We start from the raw sequence: 20,034 nt of genomic DNA on the forward strand, positions 1-20,034 counted from the left end.
TGACTCATCTGTTCTGTGCAGTGACAATTTTGCTCTATTCTTTCCTCAGCCTCGTCAGACCCATTGGTCCATCTAGCTCGGCATTTTCTATTCTAGCAGTGACTCTCGCCAGAATTTCAGGCAAGGCTGTTTTTCAGCCTTAACTCAAGATACCAGGAATTGAACCTGCAACTTTCTGCATGCAGCTGATAAATGGTGTGAAGATAAATTCATGTGCTTTAGATCCTTGGCCACCGTGGCTGTGAAGCCCAATCAAGAGGAGCTTGTTATAATGCCTCATTGGAAAAAGATGAATCCTGCCTGTTTAAAAAGAAATGAACTTGTCCCCTTCTTAAAAAATGGAAAAAAGGCATATTTGAACGAGGAGGAACTAACCTGTTGTAGGCAGTAGCACAACTTTCCTTTTTTGAGAAAGTTGGTGGACTGGGTAGTAGAGCAACCCCAGACGTTCTTGGAGGAAGCATGTTTCACACTTTTAAATTTGCTTTTGGGGACATGTTTTAGAACGAAATGCAGTCATGATGAATAATCTGATTCAGGGGATGGACAAAGTACAGTCTTCCCTGCTTATCTTGTTGGATAACTTAGTGATTTTTGATACTATGGGACAGATCTTTTCCCCGAACTATTTAGAACATCAGGTAAGACTTACTTTCTTGTAGTTCTTTTTCCTTTTCTCCATTCTCACTTGAAGAGTAGCCCCCGGGGAAGTGAGGCCTTCCTTGTTAGTATTGGGCTTTGATGTTCTGCAAAGCTCAGTGTTTTCACTGATGATGCTTAATAAATGTATGAAACTGCTGAGAGAGATAACTTTGATGTCCGCAGTCTTGTCCAGAGTTTCAACCCTGCACAGCACTGTCCTAGGAGGTGCAAGCACCTTGAAGACCCAGAATGTACAGCAGCCTTTTTTCCAGCCCAATACACAGCTGATGAGCACTGCAGCAGCTACTGTGGATTCAAGCAGGCCGAAGTGCAATGGGAGGAGTTTGTGGCAGTGGCCCCATTGCCAAGATGATGGCACCAGTACATGGCAAACCAGCCACCTCAAGAATACATTCCTCAACATCCTTAGCCAACATGGCCAAGGGATGATGGCGGTTTTAGTCCAGCAACACCTGGAGCCCCTACACTGGTGAAGGCTGTGTTAAACCATGGTCCCTATCTCCTTGAATAATCATGCTCAGTGATGTTATGGATGGAATTCCATGTTCACTGCTTACTAAAGTTGCAGCAGTTCTGCTCTCAATAACACACTTGAAGTACTGCAGGAAAATAGTATGTTGTGCCCTATAGATGGATGTAGCAGGATACCCCCACAAAAAATGCACTCTTCCTGGGCACAGTGCTCAGGGCTGCACGACAAAGGCTGAGGGTGGTACGCCTGCGTGGCAGAGGTGGCAGGGGGGCAATCTAGCTATTGGGGCAGTGCGGCAGAGGCGGATGGTGGCGGCGCAATGTGGCTGTTCAACAAGTTCCAGCACCTCTTTTTCTAGAAAAAAAGCCCTGGCAGTACCTATTTATCTACTTGCATTGGTATGCTTTCGGACTGCTAGGTTGCTAGAAGCTGGAGCAGAGCTTGGGACAGAGCAAGCCTGTTGTGCGGATTCGAACCGCCGACAAGAGGCTCAGTGGTTTAGACCACAGCACCACCCACACCCCTGCTACTTTGAACACAGGTATGGCTGTCCATTGTGCATGTCAGCAAGTCCTAGCAAGAGGCTCATGAATCACCTTTGCAAAGCAGATCTATGAAGGATTTGTTTTGGCTTGTGTATTCTCAGGCATGTATTTTTCTTTACCAACACTAATATTATTTAATGTTAAACTTTAGCAGCCTCTGAAAGATTGAAGACCAGGCATTTAAACCTCAACTCCAAGGTTAACCTTAAAAGACACACAGAATTGCAAACCTAATGGATGGGCTGTCTTCAAGCATTTTAAGAGCTTTGATGGAAGAGTATTTATTACTGTGTTGTAATTGTTTGTCTTGTTAGGGGCAACGTTAACAGGGTTGGCTCTTATTACGGATAACATTAAAGTGAGGCTGCAATTAAACTCCTACAGGCAGAGCATGATGTCACTGCTTCTGTGCAGGAAAACAAGTGATAACAGCATAAACTGTTTGGGAAATGTTGGCCCCTGCCATTTTACACCTGGGTTCAAAGCAACTTGTACTTTTTTTGTTCATGGTCAAATTTTTTGTAGTGCCGTAGTATCCAGAAGCAGGAATTCACAGCTGTTCTTCTGTCCTCTTCACAAAGCCTTCTCCTGACTTTACACTAGCACCATAAACATCTTTAAACATTTTAAACATCTTGATGTGGGCCAGATTTAACTACCCCATTCCAGTAGCAGAAGCCAGCTCAAAGACTCCTGCTTAGCATAATGGGGCTCCCCCCCCCGCATGTGTCTTCCCCACATCTGCCCCTGAAGGACAGGAGATACCACAAAACTGTGCAGGGGGAGAAGAGGGGAGGTGATTCCATGAGAGAAGCAGAAATGCTGGGGCTGATGGAACAATCTCATTGGCACATCATACTTATTATCGCAGACGGTTTCATGGACCAGACTCCACTTCATCAGATGTTAACTCCTGAGAAAAGACACATAAGATTGCACTGTAAATCAAGGTGCAGAGCAGACAACAGCACTAGATCTAAAAAGAAAAATGGATTTTTATCTTGAAGGCTTGGTGTCAGGCAGGTTATTTAGACTACGAGTGACCCTTAAGCTTCCAGTTAAAAGAATAAAACAACACAATAAAATTCAATGGTCAAATAATGTAAAACACAGAATCCCCATTCCGTAAACTTGCCAAACCATAAAGCAGTGTAGCAGCAGCAGCAGCAATAATAATAATAATAATAATAATAATAATAATAATAATAATAATAATAATAATAATAATAATAATAATTTATTACTTATACCCTGCCCATCTGGCCGGGTCTTCCTAGTCACCCTGGTCAGCTTCCAACAGAATATTAAAAACACAATAAAACATCAGACATTAACAACTTCCCTAAACAGGGCTGCCTTCAGGTGTTTTCTAAAAGTCAGGTAGTTGTTTATTTCCATGACATCTGAAGGGAGGGCATTCCACAGGGCGGGCACCACTGCCTAGAAAGCCCTCTGCCTGGTTCCCTGTAACCTCACTTCTTGCAGTGAGGGAACCACCAGAAGGACTTAAGAGCTGGACCTCAGTGTCCAGGCTGACGATGGTGGAGACGCTTCTTCAGGTATACTGGACCGAGGCTGTTTAGGGCTTTAAAGGTCAGCACCAACACTTTGAATTGTGCTCGGAAACATACTGGGAGCCAATGTAAGTCTTTCAGGACTGGTGTTATATGTTCTTGGCGACCACTCCCAGTCACCAGTCTAGCTGCCGCATTCTGGATTAGTTGTATTTTCCGAGTGACCTTCGAAGGTAGCCCCAAGTAGAACACATTGCAGTAGTCCAAGCAGGAGATAACAAGAGCATGCATCACTCTGGTGAGACAGTCTATGGGCAGGTAGGGTCTCATCCTGCATACCAGATGGAGCTGATAAACAGCTGCCCTGGACACAGAATTGACCCTCGCCTCCATGGACAGTGCAGAGATGGGGCCCAAAAAACCTCCAGTTTTCATGAGTGGAGGTGTGGTGGGGACAGAAAACAGAACAGCCCAGAGGAGAAATATGGGGTCGAATGATGCTGCAGCCATGAAGGGAGGAGGAGCTGTGTGTTTTGCAAAACAGGAGAGACAGAGTGTGCATGTGGGTTTAGGTGAGGATCCTGGGGGAAAGTGATAGAGATGAACTGAGGGTGGATGGAGAGAGAGAGAATGTGTCTGCTTGGGATGCTGTCTTCTGGGATAGCTCAGTTGGTAGAGCATGAGACTCTTAATTTCAAAGTCGTGGGTTCGAACCCACGTTGGGCCAAAGATTCCTGAATTGCAGGGGTTGGACTAGGTGACCCTTGGGATCCTTTCCAACTCTCCAATTCTATAATTCTCTGACTGGCAATGGCTGTCTGGGCTTTCAGGCAGAGAGTCAGTCCTAGTCCTACCTTGATAGGCTGGTGGTTGAACCTGGGACATTCTGTGGGCAAAACAGATGCTTTTCCAGTAAGCTGCAGCCTTTTCCCCCACAAGCTACATTCTATGTGATTCTTCCCCCTCCCCAGTTTTTAAAATTGCTTTTTCGCAAGTAATAAGCATAATTTAAACTACCATAAAGACCAACGATATCAGATAGTCCTTCATTTCTTGGAAAAAATGATGCCATTCCTAATCATTCACACTTGGTATCTAGATGTGGCAGTTCCACATGACATTCTTGGGGGGAAAGTGCTGCAGAAAACATTTCCCAAATATAGCCATTAAAGCGAACTTTTAGATGCAGGAATTTCATAACTCAACCAAAACCATGTGTCTGTGCACTCCAGAGCCCTTTCTTCATAATTGGCCTAATCCTGTACCCCAGAGTAAGATGGCACCATTTCAAACATGCATCTCCGCCAAAGATTTATCTGTAAAATGTCAAGTTGACAAGCACATTTATCATACATAGAGATGCTGATTGAGGAGCTACAATTGGCTGGGTTTGCCTATTGGCCGTATGCTCAGTGGCAAACCCAGATTTCTCTCTGCGTGATTTTGGCTTAAATTGGCACTTGAAAAGTAAAAGGCTATAGTCAGAAGCTGCCTTTTGAAGCAAGTGCATCTGGAAATGCTTTTAATATATATTTGTCTCATTTTCTGTTTTGTTATGATGCTCTTACGAGTTTTCAAAATACTGCAAGAAAGTATGAGGCATGTGGTTTCTTTTCCCGCAGCTGTCTGGTGCTAAACCTCTTGCAGCTGTGCAACTGTTAATTGCCTGGCAGAAATATATATATGTGGTGTCCCAGCTAAGTAGCCTGACTTTCCCTGCTGAGGAAGTACAAGGCAACAAAGGTTAAAAACAAAAGGAATTTGCCATGCATAAACTTCATGGGGGTGCTAATTGTGGAAATCCTGAAGTCAAAATAGACAAGACACTTTTTATTTTTTTCCACTTGTTAGAAAATCATAAGATATATTTGGAAAAAGATGAAAACGGTCAAACAAGCTTGTTCCTGATGACAGCAGAAATTCTATGCACAATTATAAGGGAGTGTAGACATAGAATCATAGAATTGTTTAGCTGGAAGGGACCACGTGGGTCATCTAGCCCAACCCCCTGCAATGCAGAAATCTTTTTACCAACGTGGGGTTCGAACCCACCAACCTCTGCTTAAAAACCTCCAATGGGTGGGCCAGCCATGTTTATACTGTGAGCTATTTTTAAAACGGAGCCAATCATCATATCAATGAGAAGCAGTGCTGCTGCGGATGCTGCAACCAAGGCTTTGTAGGAATTATTTCAGAAAACAGCTGCTGCTGCCACCATTGTAGCAAATGAGGTTCCCAATCTGGCCACATTCCTGGAGAAGCTACTCGTCCGCTGCCTTTTTCTTCCTTCTAAGCCTTCGCCTGCCACTGTGCAAGTACAAGGAGCTCTGCAGCTAATTAAGTATTAAATCATTTTCTTTAACTATATTGGCATCTCTGATGAAAGGCATCTATTCATACTTTGTTTTAATTAGCATTTGTTTGTATCTCCATGGGAAGGAAGAGCTGGCTAGAGTTGCCTTTCTTTCCCAAGGTCAAGATGAGGTGTCAAGTTTCCATGAAAATTAAAGGGGTAACACTAGGGCTGGGGGGTGAGGAGATAGAGAGAGTCGCCTCCCTGGCTCATGCATTCAGACAGGAACAAAACTGGTGGAGTAGTTTGTCCCCTCTTACCACACATATTGGCCCAGTTTATACTGGAGGCCTTTCCCCTCCCAAGCCACACACAGTGAGTTGGGAAAAGAATTGCATAGACCAGGTGTTTGCACAATCAGGAACTCTGTATGAAGGTGTCATACATTTGAAGGGCTGTTTCAAAGTCTGGTTTGAAAGATAAATAACCTTAAGAAGTGAAAGCCTTGAAGCAAATTCATGTCCTCTTTTTTGGTACTGTGTAACTGTACCTACTTGTAAATTTAACCCGTGTGTAGGAATGGATGGAGAAGTCTGTTTAGTGTGGCATATTGATTGTCCATTTGGATTTGTATGGAAGTGACAATTCTGCCTTCTATTGTATCCTACCCCTGCATGGATCACTGCCTTGCCGTGGCGAAGGGGCTTGAATAACTCAGAGAAGCTATGAACTATGCCGAGGAGGGCACCCAAGATGAACAGGTCATAGTGGAGAGTTTTGACCAAACGTGATCCACCTGGAGGAGGAACCGGCAAGCCACTCCAGTATCCCTGCCAAGAAAACTCCATGGACAAAGACAACAGGCATATAAAAGTTATGATGCTGGAAGATGAGCCCCTCAGGTCGGAAGGCATCCAACATGCTACTGAGGAAGAGCGGAGGACAAGTACAAGTAGTTCCAGAGCTGATGAAGCGGCTGGGCCAAAGCCGAAAGGACGCTCAGTTGCGGATATGCATGGAAGCGAAAGGAAAGTCCAATGCTGTAAAGAAAAATGTTGCATAGGAACCTGGAATGTAATAACCATGAACCTGGGTAAGTTGGATGTGGTAAAAAATGAGATGGCAAGAATAAATATTGACATCCTGGGCATCAGTGAACTAAAATGGACGGGAATGGGCGAATTCAGTTCGGATGACCATCATATCTACTACTGTGGGCAAGAAACCCGTAAAAGAAATGGAGTGGCCCTCATAGTCAACAAAAGAGTGGCAAAAGCTGTACTGGGATGCAATCTCAAAAATGATAGAATGATCTTGATACGAATCCAAGGCAGACCTTTTAACATCACAGTAATCCAAGTTTATGCACCAACCACTGGTGCTGAAGAAACTGAAATTGACCAATTCTATGAAGACTTACAAGACCTTATAGAAGTGACACCAAAGAAGGATGTTCTTCTCATTATAGGGGATTGGAATGCTAAAGTAGGGAATCAAGAGATAAAAGGAACAACTGGCAAGTTTGGCTTTGGAGAGCAAAATAAAGCAGGGCAAAGGCTAATAGAGTTCTGCCAAGAGAACAAGCTGGTCATCACAAACACACCTTTCCAACAACACAAGAGACGACTCTACACATGGACATCACCAGATGGGCAACATCGAAATCAGATTGATTATATTCTCTGCAGCCAAAGATGGAGAAGCTCTATACAGTCAGCAAAAACAAGACCTGGAGCTGACTGTGGCTCAGATCATCAGCTTCTTATAGCAAAATTCAAGCTTAAACTGAAGAAAGTAGGAAAAAACAATGGGCCGGTAAGATACAATCTAAACCAAATCCCTTATGAATACACAGTGGAAGTGAGGAGCAGGTTTAAGGATTTAGATTTGCTGGACAGGGTGCCTGAAGAACTATGGGTGGAGGCTCACAACATTATATAGGAGGCAGCAACTAAAACCATCCCAATGAAAAAGAAATGCAAGAAAGCAAAGTGGCTGTCCAACGAGGCCTTACAAATAGCGGGGGAGAGAAGGCAAGCAAAATGCGAGGGAGATAGTGAAAGATACAGGAAATTGAATGCAGATTTCCAAAGAATAGCAAGGAGAGACAAGAAGGCCTTCTTAAACGAGCAATGCAAAGAAATAGAGGGAAACAACAGAATGGGAAGAACCAGAGATCTGTTCAAGAAAATCGGAAATATGAAAGGAACATTTCGTACAAAGATTACCATAATAAAGGACAAAAGTGGTAAGGACCTAACAGAAGCAGAAGACATCAAGAAGAGGTGGCAAGAATACACAGAGGAACTATACCAGAAAGATATGGATGTCTCGTACACCCCAGGTAGTGTGGTTGCTGACCTTGAGCCAGACATCCTGGAGAGTGAAGTCAAATGGGCCTTAGAAAGCACTGCAAATAACAAGGCCAGTGGAAGTGATGGTATTCCAGCTGAACTATTTAAAATTTTAAAAGATGATGCTGTCAAGGTGCTACACTCAATATGCCAGCAAGTTTGGAAAACTCAGCAGTGACCAGAGGATTGGAGAAGATCAGTCTACATCCCAATCCCAAAGAAAGGCAGTGCCAAAGAATGCTCCAACTACCACACAATTGCACTCATTTTGCACGCTAGCAAGGTTATGCTTAAAATTCTACAAGGAAGGCTCAAGCAGTATGTGGACCGAGAACTCCCAGAAGTGTAAGCTGGATTTAGAAGAGGCAGAGGAACCAGAGACCAAATTGCAAACATGCGCTGGATTATGGAGAAAGCTAGAGAGTTCCAGAAAGACATCTACTTTTGCTTCATTGACTATGCAAAAGCCTTTGACTGTGTCGACCACAGCAAACTATGGCAAGTTCTTAAAGAAATGGGAGTGCCTGATCACCTCATCTGTCTCCTGAGAAATCTCTATGTGGGACAAGAAGCTACAGTTAGAACTGGATATGGAACAACTGATTGGTTCAAAATTGGGAAAGGAGTACGGCAAGGCTGTATATTGTCTCCCTGCTTATTTAACTTATATGCAGAATTCATCATGCGAAAGGCTGGGCTGGATGAATCCCAAGCCGGAATTAAGATTGCCGGAAGAAATATCAACAACCTCAGATATGCAGATGACACAACCTTGATGGCAGAAAGTGAGGAGGAATTAAAAGAACCTTTTAATGAGGGTGAAAGAGGAGAGCGCAAAATATGGTCTGAAGCTCAACATCAAAAAAACGAAGATCATGGCCACTGGGCCCATCACCTCCTGGCAAATAGAAGGGGAAGAAATGGAGGCAGTGAGAGATTTTACTTTCTTGGGCTCCATGATCACTGCAGATTGTGACAGCAGTCACGAAATTAAAAGACGCCTGCTCCTTGGGAGAAAGGTGATGGCAAACCTAGACAAAATCTTAAAAAGCAGAGACATCACCTTGACAACAAAGGTCCGTATAGTAAAAGCCATGGTTTTCCCAGTAGTGATGTATGGAAGTGAGAGCTGGACCATAAAGAAGGCTGATCGCCGAAGAATTGATGCTTTTGAATTATGGTGCTGGAGGAGACTCTTGAGAGTCACATGGACTGCAAGAAGATCAAACCTATCCATTCTGAAGGAAATCAGCCCTGAGTGCTCACTGGAAGGACAGATCGTGAAGCTGAGGCTCCAATACTTTGGCCACCTCATGAGAAGAGAAGACTCCCTGGAAAAGACCCTCATGTTGGGAAAGATGGAGGGCACAAGGAGAAGGGGATGACAGAGGATGAGATGCTTGGATGGTGTTCTTGAAGCTACTAGCATGAGTTTGATCAAACTGCGGGAGGCAGTGGAGGACAGAAGTGCCTGGCGTGCTCTGATCCATGGGGTCATGAAGAGTTGGACACAACTAAATGACTAAACAACAACAACAACAACAATTGTATCCTAGGGTTATTGGATCATTTTTACTATTACATTTGACCTGTAATTTATTGTCCTGCCTTTATGTTTGTATTGGTGTACACTGCCTTAATACTTTATCAGTGAAGGGTGGTATATCAGACACACACACACACAGAGAGAGAGAGAGAGAGAGAGAGGGAGAAATACTTTTGCTGAATGAAATCCAGGGTGCTTGGGCTTAGGATAGGGCCTTCTCTGTGGTGGTGCCCTGGAAGAGAAACATTCCTTTCCCTGAAGTGTGGCTGCTGCCAACACTGAAAATCTTCCTCCAGGCCTTTTGGAACTGAGAGCAATGCTAATATCTCAATTGACCTAACAGAGCAGGAGGAATGAACTATCCAGTCAACTGTGGCTTGTTCTATTTTAAATCAGTTGCCTGGCCTATACTCCCTCAGCTATGTGGCACACTTAGATCTGTGGTCAAGCACTTTACTCCTTTCCTACCTCTAGCATCTGCCCAGTGATAGGGTTGTCCCTGAGCTTAGTGATCCCCAGGCTAGTGAAGACACTCAGGCCAACATTTTACCTTTCTTGTATTTTATCAACTTAGCAGGGGCTTGACTCTGATAGGACTCCCAGCTGACCCTCTATGCCTGAGAAAGGTGGGATCCCACCAGAAGATGAGCTGTATTCAATGTAGCACTGAGCACATATTTTTGTTGCACCATGACACAATCACCCCCGTCTCTTTCCCTTGCATTCACCCTAAATCTGTTCTGGGTTTTCCCCAACCCTCCAGAGCAGATTTGGGGCTGACGGGGTGTATGTGCACCCTTTTTACCCGTGGAAAGGGCTGCCCATTCCATGTATGCCACAAGAAACATGGGCTCTGTAAGTGTCCGCTTTCAAATGAGCCCCGCTGAACGTAGTCTTTCAAGCAAACATGGACAGGACTGCACTGTAAAGCTATAGTTTAAGAAACGATGATCTGATGAATCCACAGAGCACCACTTCCTGAGCTTATTTTTAACTCTTATTTCCTTGTTGCAAGCAGGGGTGTATTTCTGTGTTGGGGGGGGGGGTTTGTCCACAGAACAGATAATACGTAATTTTAAATAGCTTTATGCAATCACAGGGCCCTCTCCCGATCCCTGTCTCTTAATGTGGGTGCAGCAATCCGCCCACTTAAAGCAGCTTTTAGCTCCAGAGCCTTCTGCCACAGCTTTCTTGATGAGAATGTCAGCCAAGCCACCCATCTGGCCCCTCCCTCCATTCTGTTAGCGGCAGAACTGAAGGAGGAGGCGGTGTGCGGTGTGGAGAGATAGTTATTTACTGAATGCTTTGGGGGGTTTAAGAATATAAGACATTGTGCTCTTGCATCCATGTGGCTTTCTTTTGTGCTTGGGTTAAATCTGTGTGCGCTATTGTAGTGCTTTTTTAATTGTAGTTCACAGTCAAAGCCCCCTTTCCCCAAGAAGATTTTGACATTTAACGTTCGAGTACACATTCTTTATGCACTGAGAGAACAAGAGCAAAAATAAATTGATCCACATGTATGGCGGGAAAGGAAGGGGAGCAAACAGTAGAAGGGATTTGCCTCTGTACTTACTTGGACGTCTTGGAAGGTCATGAGGCTAGAAGCAATCTTTTTGCTGTGTCTTAGAACTGAATGTAAAGGTTGGCCTAAAATTTGGCTTCAGGTTTAGTATTTCTTCTAAATTGGCAAAGTAGACTGATTTTGCAGGGGGGGGGCAAGCAGAATTTTTACATGCATGGCTATTATTATTATTTATTAAATTTGCCTACCGCCCTTCCACAGGGCAGTTCACATCATAAAAATACAAAATGAGAACACAAAATACATAATAAAAAGAACAAACACAAACCTATAACTCCCTCCCCTCCCACAAACACATTTGGAAGACCAGAATGTTCAATCACGCAAAGGGCTGGTTGAAGAGGAACGTTTTTGCCCAGTGCCTAAAGATATGTAATGAAAGTGCCAGGCGAGTCTCCCTGGGAAGAGCATCACACAAACAGGGAGCCACCACAGAAAAGGCCCGCTCTTGTGTTGCGTTCTCAATGTCAGTGGGGCTTACATCTTAGTAGATTGTTAAGATTGCAGCTTTGGCCTCTTACAGCAGAATGCAGAAATGAGTCTTGTGGCACCAATTATAAGAGGGTATGTCAACCAGTTTCTCCTCTGCAAACAGGAAAGCTTTTGCCATGCAATGTTCTACTTTCTTTTTTAATGTGATCTTAATCTAGGGAGAAAGCCGGCATTGAGAAGGTTCTTGCTCTACAGTTTGCAAGGCAGCATCAAGTGATAACTGCTGGCAACAGAGTTCACCTCCTTTCATCCCAGGCCAACTTCAATTACTTTCTCTTACAAAAAACCCCCCATGTAGAACAGTTATGGATGAGGGCACCTTTAGCTCTGCCACCTATCTGAAGTTTTACCACTCTAAGACAGACTCTTTCTGCTTAGCAGTAATGGTAGATGACTGCCACTCCAAGATGCCAGCTTGTGAAGTAACTACACGTAATCTTCCTCTCCCGCTGTGTTTACATAGTGTACCACTGAGAGCTGCAATTAATCCCAAGGCAGGGATGTGATATAAAAAGGCATGGTGCCAGATCACATTATGAGGTAGAAACAAATATACACACTAAAGTTTTAATGGCATCCTGCTTCTATCATAGCATGTGAAGTACCTTATAGGAATATGCAATTCATGCTTTATGTGATGATGGCTTTGAGTGCAAATTAATATGCTTAAGATATATTTCACCATCCTACACCCCATCCCCAAGTTTGTTGGCACCCAAAGAAACAGATGTTTGCCTTTCTGCTGAACAAAAGCACAGTTAAATTTATCTTTTAACAGGAAAGCGTAGATGCAGCAGTCCTGCAGACAAGTTAAAAAAAGCACCCTCTTGTGCATCACAACTTCTAGGTGAATTGGTTTGTAGAGTAGATTGAGCTTCTTGCCCCGTGAAAGAGCATCCTTTGGTGAACAGACTTAATAATAATCTTGGTATTTGTATCAGATGTAACGAGCATAACTGGGGAAATATGGCAGTCCGTAACTTCTGACCGTTCACAATTTGTGTCTATTCCAGTGTTTCTTGGTCCTGTTCAGGGATTTCTTCCCAGCACACCCTTTTTTGTTGTTCAAATGCATCAAAATGTTTGGATTTGTGGGTACAACTGCACACATAAAACCCTGAGTCCATAATCCCAGTAGAAGGAAAGGCATATGAATTTCTAAGCATGCAAAGCTTTGAAATGGGGAGACAAGAAACAAATGGAAAGGTAAGGATTGTGAGAGGGGTGTCAGTACAGACATAACTTTTAAGTGTGTCTTGTATAAGCTGGAGCTGCTTTGCTTGCATGACTAAACAAGCAGTTATAAAGTCCCTGAGTGTATGAAGATCTTGACAGATGTGCTCTTCTGATGGTGTCTCTGAGCACTCTTTAATTATTCCTAAGGTACTTCTGAAGGGTGTGTGTGTCTTCCTTCTGACAGCCGTGGGCCTGTGCTCTGTTTCCTATCATGAGGATTATCTATCATTTATCTTAACACGTTGCAATAAAACTCTGGCACTTCAGAGTGATTGCTGTTTGGCATCCCTGGAGGGGCAGTGCCTCTTGACAAGGCTGTGTTAACAAATTAATCCTTTCACAGATTGGGATGCTACTCCTGAAGAAAAGAAGCCCACGAGCAAAGGAGAAAGCAAAGCCACTAGCAAGCTCTGGGCAGCCCCTTCTTCTTGCCTACTTATGCAACTAGTCTTGCGTTGCTGAGGTCAGCTTACCATTTGACACTAATGTAATGAGGAATTACAGCAGTGCTTTTTGTTTTTTTTTTTTTAAATAGATTTTTTATTGCGTTTCTTTTCACAGGTTAACAAATTTGTTTACATGGCAACATACAAGAAACATTTTTTATATATATGTATATGAAGAAAAATAAACAAAGAAAAAATATTAAGAAACTTTCCTTAACGTCCTTCAACAGTCCTTCAACTTTTGGACCTCCTCACATCCTCTCAGCATTGCATTCATTGTTCTAGCCAGTTCAGCAATTTGTTATCTTGTTTCCCATCTTATTATACCTTTAAATATATTATGTTACCAATTTCAAAAATTTGTAATTTAATTTTAAGACTCTTAATAAACATAATATTTTGTTTCAAATATGTCTCGTTTTTTTCCATCAATGCTTACTTTATCATTTGCTTAAAATAAAATGCAGAAGCATAATGTTTCTTAATCGTGCGCTATCTTAACATTCAAACAACTTATAATGTTTTTGCAAATAGTCCTTAAATTTTTTCCAGTCCTCCTCCATTGTTTCTTCGCTCAGATCTCGGATTCTGCCAGTCATTTCCGCCAACTCCATGTAGTCCATCAACTGCGTCTGCCAGTCCTCCAGTGTGGGTAAATCTGGTGTTTTCCAAAACTTAGCGATGAGAATCCTAGCTGCTGTGGTTGCATACATAAACAAGGTTCTGTCCTTCTTTGGCACCTTCCGGTCCACCATGCCCAGGAGAAAGGCCTCTGGTTTCTTAGAAAAGGTATATTTAAATACCTTTTTCAGCTCATTATGTATCATTTCCCAAAAGGCCTTTACTTTCGGGCAGGTCCACCAGAGGTGAAAGAATGTCCCTTCTGCCTCCTTGCATTTCCAACACTTATTATCAGAAAGATGATATATTTTAGCCAACTTGACTGGGGTCATGTACCACCGGTATACCATTTTCATAATGTTCTCTTTCAAGGCACTACATGCCGTGAATTTCATACCGGTGTTCCATAACCTTTCCCAGTCCTCAGACATAATGTTGTGTCCTACATCCTGTGCCCATTTAATCATAGCAGATTTAACTGTCTCATCCTGTGTGTTCCATTTAAGCAGCAAGTCATACATCCTTGAAAGTACCTTAGTCCTTGGTTCTAGTAACTCCGTCTCCAGTTTCGATTTCTCCAACTGGAAACCCACTTTTTTATCCATTTTGAATACCTCTTGAATTTGAGCATAATGTAACCAATCTCGCACCTTACCTTTTAGTTTGTCCAGGCTTTGGAGCTTCCAATTATCTCCAACTCTTTCAATCAATTCCCAATATTTTGGCCAATAGGCCTCCATATTGGGCCTTTTTTTAGAAATCTTAGCTTCCACAGGTGATAACCACCTCGGGGTCTTACTTTCTAATAGGTCCTTATACTTCATCCAGACGGCAAAAATTGATTTTCTGACAATATGGTTTTTAAACAGTTTGTGAATCTTCGCCTTGTCATACCACAAATATGCATGCCAACCATACACATTGTCAAACCCTTCCAGATCTAGGACATCGGTGTTTTCCAACAGAAACCAATCCTTCAACCAGCAGAAGGCTGCAGCTTCGTAGTACAACCTTAAATCCGGCAGGGCAAATCCCCCTCTGTCTTTTGAGTCGGTTAGTATTTTAAATTTTATTCGGGGCATTTTGCCCTGCCAGACAAACTTAGAGATATCCTTCTGCCATTTTCCAAAGCATTCCATTCTGTCCACGACCTGAAGGGTTTGAAATAAGAATAACATTTTTGGCAAAACACACATCTTTATAGCTGCGATTCGGCCTGACAAGGTAAGTTTCAATCTTGACCATATATCCAAGTCTTTTTTGATTTCCAACCAACATTTTTCATAGTTATCTTTGAAAAGATTTAAATTTTTAGTGGACAAGGATACTCCCAGGTATTTCACTTTTTTAACCACACTTAATTCTGTCTCTTTCTGATACCCCTCTATCTCTGTAGGTGTCAGATTTTTAACCAAAACCTTAGTTTTTTGTTTGTTTAACTTAAATCCCGCCACCCGACCAAACTCCAGGATAAGTTCCAAAACTCTTTTTGTGCTAGATTCTGGCTCCTGTAATGTCAAGACTAAGTCATCTGCAAAAGCTTTCAGTTTGTATTGTTTCGCTCCGACCACTATACCTTGCACCAACTGGTCCTCCCTAATCATATTCAGCAATACCTCCAGAACAGAAATAAATAGCAGAGGGGATAGAGGGCACCCCTGTCGTGTCCCTTTTTCAATTCGAAGTTCCTCCGATACCACATTGTTCACTATCAGTTTAGCTTTTTGTTCTGCATAAATTGCTTCTAATCCATTTTCAAACCCCCGTCCCACTCCCATCCCTTTCAAGTTCTTCTTCATAAACATCCAAGAAATGTTGTCAAATGCTTTCTCCGCATCAATAAAGATTAAAGCAGCCCTTGTGTTTCTAATTCGCAACAGCTCCAATATATCAATAATGTTCCTGGTATTGTCCGACATGTGTCTACCAGGGAGAAAGCCTGCTTGGTCCTTGTGAATTACTTCATTTAATACATTTTTAAGTCTACTTGCTAAAATGTCTGCAAAAATTTTGTAATCCACATTCAGGAGTGAGATGGGACGGTAGTTCTTAAGCTGAGTCTTTTCCCTTTCTGACTTAGGAATCAATGTGATAAATGCTTCTTTCCACGTTTCCGGTGCCTTCCTCCCTTCCATGATCTGGTTACAAACCTCCAACAACGGTTGTATCAAGAAATCCTTCAAAGTTTTATAATATTTGGAGGTGAGTCCGTCCGGGCCTGGAGATTTGCCCAGCTGCATGTTTTGGATGGCACCTTCAATTTCCTGTTGAGTTATTTTGCTGTTAAGGATTGATCTTTTATCTTGGCTTATTTTAGGTAGTCCATTTGTTTCCAGAAATTGGTCCATTTCCGATTCTTTCTGAGGCCCCTGTGCATAGAGCTCTTTGAAATATCTGTGGAAACACTTTCTTATTTCTTCTGGTTTCTGAACTATTTTTCCTTGAATCTCCAAATTTGTAACCGTATTTAACTTTTGTCTTTTTTTCAATTGCCAAGCCAGCAACTTTCCACATTTATTTGCTGATTCAAACGATCTCTGCTTCATTTGTTTGATTTTCCACTCAATCTCTTGATTGATCAGTTTCGAATATTGTGCTTGATGAAATTTGATCTCTCTTAGCACCTCTTTTGACTTTGGTTTAATTCTCAGCTTTTTCTCTCCTTCACTTATTTTCTCTAAAATTTTTTCTTTTTTTCCATTCCAATATTTTCTTTTTATCGAATTCTGTTGAATCAGAAACCCTCTCATTACAGCTTTACTTGCGTCCCAGATTGTTCTTTTCTCCACCGTAGTGTTCAAATTTATTTCAAAGTAGTCCTTTAATGTTTTTTGGGCCTTCTTCACAATCTCTTGATCTCTTAACAAGGTGTCATTCATTCTCCATCTGAAGGATCCAGTTGGAAAAAGTCTCAGTTCCATTTTTAAGGCATTATGGTCGGAGCAGGTTTTTGGGCAGATTTCCACTTTTCTCGTTTTCGGAGCCAGCCCTCTAGATATCCAAATTTGGTCGATTCGTGTCCATGACAAGTGGGCCTCAGAATAGAAGGTTCCTTCTTTACCCAAGGGGTTCCTTGTCCTCCAGATGTCAATCAAGTCCATATTGTCTGTCATTTCAAAAAAGGTTTTAGGGAGTCTGCCGTCTGTTGTCAAGTTTTGATTTTGAGATTTGTCCATATTTGTAGACACCACCCCATTCATATCTCCCATCACAATGATATTAGCATAGTCCAAATAGTCCATCATTGTCTCATGCAGCTTCTTGTAGAATTCTGATTTTCCATCATTTGGCGCATAAACTCCTAGTATCAAGATCTTTTCCCCTTGTGTTTGGATTTCAATTGCGAGAATTCTTCCATGATCATCTTTGAATAAAAATTTTGGCGACAGGTTCTCCTTTGCATAAATTACAACACCTCTTTTTTTAACTTTGTCTGATGAGATAAATTCTTGACCAAGTCTTTTATTGATTAATACTTTCCTGTGGAGCCTAGTCACATGTGTTTCTTGCAGACATATTACATCCAATTGTTCTTTTTTTAGGATATGAAATATCCTTCTCCTTTTTTCCGGAGAATTCCCGCCATTTATGTTCCAACTAAGTAGCTGCAGAGACATCCTGTTTTATTTAAAATGTTCTTAAGATGGGGTGTCTTCCTTTTTCTCAGATCCCGAGGGTGTAGGCGTTGGCCCACTTCCGGGCAGTATTGGTGCTGGTAAACCTGGAAGCCAATCCGCTCCTTTTTGGAGATCTTCTCCGTGGTCGTGAAGGAACTTTTGGTTATCTTCAGGTGTTCTTATTTTAACCTTCCTTTCTTTGTAGGTGAAGGATAACCCCTGTGGAAACTCCCACCTATAGGGAATTGCGTTGTGTCTCAGCAATTTTGCTAATTCTGTATAGGAGGCTCTAAGGTCCAGCAGTTGCTTCGGGATATCTCTGTAAATTTCCACCCTTTTGTCTTGTATTTCAATTGCTTTTTTGAAATGAAGGCCTAGGATCTTGTCTCTCTCTTCCTTTGTTCTTAAAATTATCAAACAGTCTCTGGATCTGTCTTTCCTTACCAGTCTTCCCAGTCTATATGCCGAGACTATCCTGAAATCTGTATCTTCCTTTAAACCCCAGAACTTCGAGAATTCCTGTGTTAAGTATCCAATCAAGTCTCCTTGCTCGAGTTCCGGGATGCCTCTCAATTTGATGTTGCTCTCGCGGTTTTTCAGTTCCACCATTGACAGATAGACTTGTTGTTCACCCACCTGTTTGTGCAGGGGCCTAACTTCTCCTTTTATTTCTTCAACCTCTTTTTGTAGAACTCCCACTTTCTGGATTGCTTCTCCAGCTAATTCCCGATTTTCCGCTGTTGCTCCTTGCAATTTCTCTATGGCTTGCGTGTGCTGGGAAACTTGGTCAGTCAATTTTTGAATCGAGGAAGTTGCTTTATCTATCTTCACAGACTGGTCGTCCACCTTCTGGTTTAGACTTGATAATTGCTCCAATATTTGTTTTAATAGTGTATCTGACCCACCTGCTGCCATATCTTCCTCAGTGGACTTCTCAGTTGTTTCCCCTTGTTCTCTATGGGTCACCAGTACAGCTGGAACCGACGAACGGCGTCCTTGGGTCAACGTTGTTTGTACAAATTGTCTTCTTTCCTTTTCTTTTTCCTTAGCCTCTTTAGTTTCCTTTGCTTTAGATGCTCTTGTTCTCCCTGCACCACTCATTACACATCTGTCAATGTTCAAGGTCAAATTGTCTGTTGTTCCATGGGAAAGGCAAATTCAGAAGTAAACAACCAGTGAGATGGAATTCAAAACAAAAGTCAGTTCCCAGGATTTTATAATCCGAAAGCCCTGTAGGGGGAGTACCACCAGGTTTCAAAGACAAAGAAGGAAGTAATCCGCCATTAAAGTTCCAAATTGTTTCAAAACAGTAGATTCATTAGTCCAAAAGTCCCTTCATAAACTCAAAGTTTCCCCAAAGCACCTTTTATAGATCAACAAAGTTTCATGAAAGGTGCTTGTAACAGTATCCCATTCAGTCTTTTCTGCTCAAATATAACAGTTACGTTTCAGCAAAGTTTTGCAACTGTTTCCGCAGTTTGACACAGTCTCTCTCTCTGGCAGCCCGACAATCTGGCTCTTTAAAAAAGACAACCCAAAGGAGAAAAAAGATAGGAGGAAAGTCACCATTTACTACTTCTTTTAGTCAATGTCCATTTCCACCTTCAGCTCAGTAAAATAAGCAGATCTTATAGCACGAAAAAGTTTAAGCTTCCCACAGTCCCGTTTCAAACACTTCCGTTTTTAAAAGCTTTGCTTTGATCTTGTCAGCAATGTCGGAAGACGGACTTCCCTTTTCTCGTCTCCCGCTTTCAACCAAATTTACCGAATTTCTTCTGCCAAATTTTAAACCCCTTTACTCACGGGTATGTTGCTTGCAGTTTAGCGTTAATTTTAGGAAGAAGGATCAGCGCTCATCTGTAACAGCCGCGCGGCTTCACTTCCGAGGAAAGAGCGATGAACTCACAGCACCGCCACCCCTCCTTCACTCCGGGTCTCCTTACGGGGTCCCTTCTGTGTTTTCGGAGCAGCTTCTGGTGCCCGCCGAGTCCCACGGCCACGGGCTCCCTCTACCCGTGGTTTATCTTGATGGGTCGTCGCTATGCCGCAGCGAACGACACTTTTCCGCGGAGCCCCTCTTCAGAGCTCGAAGAGGACCGCCATTACAGTTTCGCGCCGCCCCCGGAAGTCTACAGCAGTGCTTTTTGAACGGAATCCAGTCCGAACTATAGTAGGGGAGAGTGGCCATCTGCAAGGTTCTTGAGTTGTAGGACAACGGTCTTTTTGAGTTTGAGTGATATATGCTCATGCTGTCCCGTGATGAAATGTGCTCCACTGAGAAGGAATAATGGATCTTGAGGCAACCCAGCACAAGTGTTGCTTCCAACATAGTGTAAATGCATGCAGTTGAACAGCACCTATGTATGGAAAATGGATTTATTCTTGTTTGTCTCCCACAACCCTTCAGAGCAGAGGGTTGGGAGACTATGGTGGTAGAAGGGGAAATCTCATTTGCATGAATGGAAGTCCATGGCCCAAGCAGGACACTACAGTGGGATATCACCCAGTATGATTTTAGGAAAGGTAAAAATTTAAGATAATCCAATGAAATAGCAAGTGCCATAAATATGTCAATAAATTCAGAATGTTTGGATGGGAAAGTAGAATAACATTTTCAGTTTTGGATGGCCAACTTCTTGTTTTTCTGCAGTAA

The sequence above is a fragment of the Podarcis bocagei genome (genome assembly GCF_964188305.1).
Source record: "Podarcis bocagei genome assembly, chromosome: 6".
Taxonomy (NCBI): Eukaryota; Metazoa; Chordata; class Lepidosauria; order Squamata; family Lacertidae; genus Podarcis; species Podarcis bocagei.